Source organism: Cajanus cajan, chromosome 3 (assembly GCF_000230855.2).
Source record: "Cajanus cajan strain Asha chromosome 3, NIPB_CcT2T_4, whole genome shotgun sequence".
In the NCBI taxonomy this organism is placed as follows: Eukaryota; Viridiplantae; Streptophyta; class Magnoliopsida; order Fabales; family Fabaceae; genus Cajanus; species Cajanus cajan.
The window spans coordinates 76,964,568-76,972,905 of NC_138519.1; positions in this window are offsets into that span (position 1 = coordinate 76,964,568).

Sequence of the window (8,338 nt, forward strand, 5' to 3'; positions counted from 1 at the left end):
TTTTTGTTTTTATATAATATGCGTTCCTTTCATTTACCTCGCTTTCCATTGTTCTCATTTGGTCATTCAATTGCTGAAAATAAAGGAAAATATAAGAATATGAAGTTGTTTACGTGGTTGAGAGTGAGATCCCACTTAAAAATGTGTTGAAATTCAAATAAAATCCCTTGTTGATAAAAAAAAATTATATAAAACATAAATATTCTCTATTAATGTGAGACATTTTGAAATATGACTTAAAACAAATCATGATATTTTAGATTTAATGGATAATGTCATACCAATGTTAACATATATGTGTAAATTTGAATATCTAACAGTGATATTAGAATTGATATGAAGATAAATGAGTAACTCGAATTTTTTAAGTGGAGATTGATAAGACAATATATATTTCACACTAATAACATAATTATATATACTAGTAAGAAAACTTTTAATTTTTTTAAAATAAAAAAATTAAAGAAAGATAATTTAAGAGTGGTTATATATGGTTATTCACAAAAATATGAGAAGTTTTTTTTAAGGGTATAGTGGTTCACTAAAAATGAAAATAAAAAACAATTATATCATTCTATATCCCTTTTATAATATGAATAAATATATAGATGCATAAATATATATATATATATATATATAAATATATATAATGTAATGTATGACATAAATTATAAATTTTAAAATTATTTTTGGAAGTTGTTAATACAAATAGTTTGACATATGTATTCTTTACGTTTTGTGTGGTGGGGGGAGGGGGGCGGAAGAAATTGAAAAAAGAAGGAAATAAATATGTAAAAATAGATTTGATAAAAAAAATAGATAAAAAAAATGAAATGTGTAGTTAATTGATGAAGTAAAATTAGATGAGAAAATAAATTAATATTTTTAAATTGTATATTATATAATTAATTTTTTTATGTAAAAATATATTATTCAATTTTACTTATTTATTTATTATAATAATAATTATTATTATATTAATTATATTTTAAATTATTTAATTAAAATAAATAAATAAAATAATATAAAATTGATTACATGTTCAATCTTTTATATATATATATATATATATATATATATATATATATATATATATATATATATATATATATATATATATATATATATATATATATATACAAGGAGCATATCAAGTAAGAGAGAATTTATTATGAGAGATGAGAGGGTTAAAATATAACTCTTAGATTAATTTCCTCTCATTTAATTAAACTCTAAATTTTTTCTCACTTGATTAATCTAAAAGTTATATTTTAACCTTCTCATCTCTCATAATAAATTCTCTTTCACTTTATATGTTTCCTATATATATATATATATAAAATGATTAAATAATGTATTTTATTTTATTTTTTTCTACGCAAATCACCTCATGGGTATCTTTTCCAATTCTCATTTACCTTTAAATCCACTCAAATCATTGCCCTCAGCAACTATATTTTTTTTTCATTTACCTACAACTTCTCCATCATATCTTCCATTCCATGTTAAATCATTTTACCAAGCATAATGTTAATCAAGCGACAAGTTATCCCCAACTTCTTAGAAAAGGAGTTACAAACTAAAATTATTGCCTAACCTAATGATAAAGAGTTATACATGTGGTTATAGCAAAATTTATAATAAAAAATTATTATTATTTATTATAATCAAATTTAAAAATGTAAATAAATCTTAAATATTTTTAATTATAAACATGGATATAAATATTAATATAATAATAAACTAACAAATCGTTGATTTGAATAATATTAAATTTAATCTCTTAAAATCAATGATACTTCCTAACAATAATAACGATTTTATACATAATGATAATTTTTTATTATTAAATATTAATAAAATATTAATGAATTTCATATATAGCAATATTGTTTAATAGTGAGGATTTGAACAAAGAAAAAAAAGCAAAAAAAAAAACAATTATATTTAGGGATGGCAATGGGGCCCCATGAGGACAGGTAATAGTAAACTCGTCCCCGTTCCGCTATATAAAAATTGGTCTCATACCCACCCTATATTCACGCGAGTATCCATTATGTGACACCCTTACTACCCCAACACATATATAAATATTAATCATATAAATAAAATAAAGAATAAAATTTTTAACATTGGTAAAAAGGTTCACATAAAACTTTCATATTCATTTATCCATAACCAACATAATAATTGAAAATAAAACTTGAAAGTTTACAAATTGTTTTCAAAATCATATTTACAATTCCAAATCCATATAAAATCTATGTCCTAAAACGGAGGTCTAGAACTCCAGTTATAGCTACTTTGGTGATCAAAGGTCTAGTTGTAAGCGCCGAATATATCTGCTGCGGTTTTTGAAATTTTTAGCTAAGAAGATGATCTTTTAGAATTTTATGTCTTCATAAGAGTTTTAACTTATTCTCTTAGCCTTCTTTTGAGATAGGTTTGAGATCATTTGGATGAGTATAACTCTCTAGGTATCATTTTCTTTGATCATTGTTGAAGGGATATGTATGGTGTCATGATATTTTTGAATCGTTAGACAATGCAAGGATAAAAATTGATTTTTGTCATGATTCTAAGATGTTAGGTGGATTGAGAGGTTGTTTAAGATTGTATGATGTTATGTGGTAAAGTTGGTTCATGTACATACTATATGGAGTAAATGGTGATTGATTCGTACATGCTTAGGAATGATATATATCGATTGTTTGAAGTAGATATTCTAATATGATTTGATATGCATGTATGTTGATATGAGGATAGATGACCTTATGGATCAATTAGCGGGTGTTTAGTAAGGTTGACCTTAACGTGTGCTATCATCAAATTGGAATTGAGAGTGAGGATTTATCCAAGATAGCTTTAGGCTAAGTTATCTAAGTATGAATTTTGGTTGTATAAGAAGAGTTTTCTAGGTCCTGTAATTTTAGTGGGGGTATAATGTAGATCTATCTAAGGTAGAAGTTGTATTTCAGTGGGTGATACCTAACTCAATTAGTGAGGTTAAGTGTCTTTTTAGATAAGCTTATTATTATAGGAGAGTTATTGAGAAAATTCTTAAAATAACATTACCTTAGACTAGATTGACGAGAAAGAGGAGTTGCCTTTATGTGGGATAGTGAGTGTGAGAGTAGTTTCCAAACTCTTAAGGAAAGATTGACTAGTGTTAATATTACTAGATTTTAGTAAGCCTTTTATGGTATATAGTAGTGCTTCTAAGATAGGTTTGGGCGGAGTGTTGATGCAAGAAGGAATGGTAGTAGCTTATGCTTCTAGGAAATTGAGAAATCACTAGAGGAATTACCTTACCCATGACTTTAAGTTAGCGGTTGTAATATTTATACTAAGATTTGGAGACACTACCTATATGATTCTAAGCTTGAGGTATTTAGTGATCATTAGAGCCTTAAATATCTTTTGACCAAAGGAGATAGTTGGAATTTCTTAAGGACTAGGATTTTAATCTTAGTTGTTATCTAGGTAAAGCCAATGTGGTGATCGATGCTTTGAGTAGGAAACCTTTATATTTGCTTTTCCTTATGATTAGAGAGATGGATCTTTTAGTTCAAATTAGGGATTTAAGCTTGACTTATGAGGTTATCCTTAGTAGTGTGAAACTAGGTATGACTCGAATAACTAGTCGATTGTTAAAGGAAAATTGGAGGAACATAATTTGTTGATTCATTTTGGTGATAAGATATGAGGCTATAGGACAAGATAATGGATAAGTGTTTATCTCGGGTATAGATGAAGTGGTAAGACTTTGAGATCTAGTATGTGTACCTAGTGCACTTATGCTTAGGTGATTGATCTTTAGAGAGGGTCATAGAAGAAAAGCTAATATTATGGCAGATACCTTGAGTAGGATGATCTTTCATCTATCGTCTTTGATGATTTAAGGTTGGATTTGATTGAAGAGTTTATAGACTTAAGCTTGATGTGTGAGCTTACCCTTAGAAGCATTGAATTGAGTATGTCGAAAGTGACTAGTGAATTAATGGATGAGATTAGAAAAAGCCCAAGAGTCAGATCCTTTCTTAGTGAACCAAGTGAAGAAGATTGATAGGAATATAGGTAACCTTTTCTGAGTAGGAATCGATGTTGTTTTGAGGTGCAAGAACAAAATTTGGGTGCCTAGTAATCCCGAATTAAGAGATGATCTTAGAGGAAGGACAAAAGAGTACTTTTAGCATCCACTTAGGAGCTATTAACATGTATCAGAGTGGCGCAGCAGAAGCGTGGTGGCCTAAGGTGAAGAGAGGAGGAGAGGAAGTTTGTGTACTCATGTTTAGTATAATATAAGTCTAAGACAGAACATCATAAGCCTTTTAGGACTTTTGTAACCTTTAGATGTCCCTGTTTGGAAGTGAGATAATGTGTCTAGACTTTGTTGTGGGTTTGCCTAGGAAGTTTAGGAAGAATCTTGAGTTTAATGAAGGAGTCATAGTCGAACCTCTTCATTTCATAAATTCGAGGACGAATTTCTTAAAAGGGGGGAAGTATTGTAACACCCCAATTTTCAAAAGGGTTATTATTATTATTATTATTATTATTATTAGATGGTATTTGGTCATAATTATTTTAATAATTATAGAGGAATATTATTTTGTACGTTTTAAATAATTATTATTTTGGACAATTATTTTGTACGTATTAAATAAGTATTTTTATTAGCATTTTTAAATAAATATTTATATGTTTTAAGAGAAGGTTGATTTTATATGATATTTTGTTATTGAAATTATATTATTATATTTAGGGTCAGAAATATATTATTATTATAGAGAAAAAATATTTTATAATATACATGTATTTATTTTATTTAATTATTTTGAGGAAAATTAGAAGTGGGTTAGAAGAGAAGGAAAATGGGTTGGGTTGACCCAGTCCAATGGATTAATTTTAAGAAAGGAGTCAGGTGGTGTTAACCCTATCTGCCTCATTTGCGTTCTGAAGGGTTAGGAAAAAAAAGAGGAGAAAATTCTTGAAGGAAGGCGTAAAGTGTTCAGATTGCTCCGTTGTTCTTCTGTTGGCCTTCGTTCATCATCCTTAAGGTACGGGGGGATGAGTTTCTTCATATGTGAATATAGGAGTGTTCGGGTAGTGAGGGCAATCCCTAAGTCCCTCTAGGAACTCTATTTAAAATTATGAACGATTATCTGTGCAATCGATGTTCTAAATTCTTAATTCATTTGGAAGAACTTATTTCTTGAATTGTCTTTGAATTCCATTGGGGCTTTCTTGTTAATTCTTTATCCTTAAATTTGATGACTTGAATTTTATGTGTTAAGAAGAGTTTAGATTTTTTTTTGTAAAACCAATGGAAACCAATTTTTGAGGCTTGAGATGTGTATGGATTGATTTGGAACGTATGAAGAATATAAATGGAGTTAAACTGAACCAACGGGGTGTAGAAGTAGTGAAAATTGGTAAAAACCTTGTTGGAACTCGTAAAACGCAGGTTTAATTGCACAGAGGGGAGTCTGGGCAGAGATTTGGGCGCTCAGCGCCAGTTTTGGGCGTCGGGCGTTGGGACCCCGACATACGTTTGTAATTTTGCGATATCTTTCTGTGTAGTTATCCAAATCGAGTGCCGTTTGTTTTGTTAGAAACTAGACATCTGGGGCTACCATTTAGAGACAAGAATAGTGTAAAACTATTAATATTTGATCAAGTTATGTGAGTTTCAATTTGAGCCTTCCAATCTGTGTGCGAACCACAACATCAATTTTTGTGAGCCCTGAATGGTAACCTAAACGAATTTATTAGGATTTGTGTTCTTCATGAAAGTTGTAGATATTGATGTTAGGATTCTAATGGAGTTGGGATCACTTAGAAAGGATATGTATATCTCGAGTTATGGTTAAATTATTAACTGAATGTCATAGATATTGTGATGTGTGTGAAGAATTATGTGAAATTTGTGATCTATGATGTTGATAACTTAATGATAGGTACCTAGCATGTGAGGATGATATTGCATGGATTGTTATTGACATGTGATGATGTTATATAATGGAGATGCATTAATTATGAGTTACGTGGGATGCATGAGTTGCATGAGACTTATGAGTTGCATGTGGTGCTTGAGAAGCCAGACGTGGCTATATTGCATTGGACCCTGGGCCCAGAGAGGGGTTGAGACAGGGGGGGACCATGACGGGAGGCATTCCATGCGTGGGCCGTTGGGTGTTTAACTGCGCAGCTCACTGGCCACAGAGGGTTTAACGGTGGATGGATTGCCTTTGCACGGGCCGCTGGGTGTTTAACCGTGCAACATACCGGCCCTAGGAGGGTGTGAGAACGGTATGCCCGCATTGGCAACAACTAAGGGAATTGACGAGGTACGCCCATTGTGCGGAGTGCCAAGTTGAGACTCTTAGGAGAGGAGATGTGCATGAGCATATAGTGAGCATGTGTATGAAAGCTTGTATGATTGAAAAAAAAATGATGTTTGGTAATTATATGAGATGTATTTGTTGTTTATATTTAATGATGATATTTTGGTGTACGGTGTGGGGTGGGAATTGGGTAGCTCTATGTTCATATATGATGTTATCTATCTCTCACCGTCCTGTTTTTATGTGGTTTTCTTTTAGGTGAAGATGAAGACACTCATAGTGTTGAGTTCTAAAGGGAAAGGGTTATGCTCTGATATTGTGACATCGGGGCAGAGGACTTTTAGGAAAGAATTTTTATATGGATTTGGAATTGTAAATATCATTTTGAAAATAATTTGTAAACTTTTGTGTTTCATTTTCTAAATCTTTAATATTCAAGGTTATTAAAGAACGATTTTTGAAGTTTATGTGAACCCTTTTACCAAATTTTAAAGTTTATTTTTCTTAATTTAATTACATTATTATGATGTATGTGTTGGGGTAGTAAGGGTGTCACACCTTCCCCATTATCTGTGGGTACCCAATTAGCCTATTCATTTATTATCCATAGCGAATTTTACTTATAAATACCCGCGAGTGCGAATATTTTTGCCATCCCTAATTATATTACTTCTTCCTACTCCTTTTTCCAATAATTGTGTGCGTATTCCATTTACCTCATTTTCCATTATTCCTATTAGGTCGAACAATTATTGAAAAAAAGGGAAAATATAATAATACGAAGTTATACCGAGACAAAGTCAATTGATACTAGTCTATATATATTTATAAGTATATATCAAATTTTATTAAAATTAAACAACAATTTGAAGGTAATCAAAATATTCATATTTTAGTGTATTTTTAAATGAATATATTACGTTAATTTTGTTTTATAAAAATGAAGTATCAAATAATCTTAGATTAATATAAAATTTTGTATATATGATCTAAGAGATATAAACTTTCAATCTAACGGTTGGATTTACAAAATTCACATTTAATATAAAGTTATTGAGTGGTGTAATACTTAGTAAAAGTTACACCGGTGTAATTATAATCTCTCTATATAGAGAGAGGGGTTATAATTATACTAGTGTAACTTTTACTAAGTATTACACTGTTCAATAACTTTATATTAATTGTGAATTTTGTAAATCTAATCGTTAGATTGAAAGTTTATATCACTTTATACGTGTATATCAAATTTTGTTAAAATTGAACAACAATTTGAAGGTAATCAAAGTGTTCATATTTTAGTGTATTTTGAAATAAATATATTATGTCAATTTTGTTTTATAAAAATGAAGTATCAAATCATCTTGGATTAATATAAAATTTTGTATATATGATCTAATAGATATGAACTTTCAATCTAACGGTTGGATTTACAAAATTTATAATTAATATAAAATTATTGAGCAGTGTTAATACTTAGTAAAAGTTACACCGGTATAATTATAACCCCCCTCTATATATAATTAAAATTGAATAATATTTTTTTTAACATGTTATCTTAGTAGCTGAATAAGTAAAATTGAATAATATATTTTTAATTAAATAAAACTTTATCTTAGTAGTTGTGACTTGTTTTTCTATTACTAATTGTTAAACTACTAAGTGCAAAAGATCATGATAAGTCATTATAATTTTCAACTATTTTTTATTTTTATTTTTAATATTAAAGTCTAATAAAATATAATATAATATAAAAGTATTTCTAATTGAAATTAATAAAATTAAAATTTTAATTAGCCCATAAATTATCTAATTTCGCATATTTTTGACTTAAGAATTAGACATCTTTAATTATTATTCTTTTGATCTCATTTTAATTAGAAAAAATAGTCTTGACACCGATCCTATAATTTTTTCTTAGCAAATTATCCAATTAGAAATTATGATATATAATAATTCTATAACTTAAATATGTTTTTATTTTATTAAATTTAAGA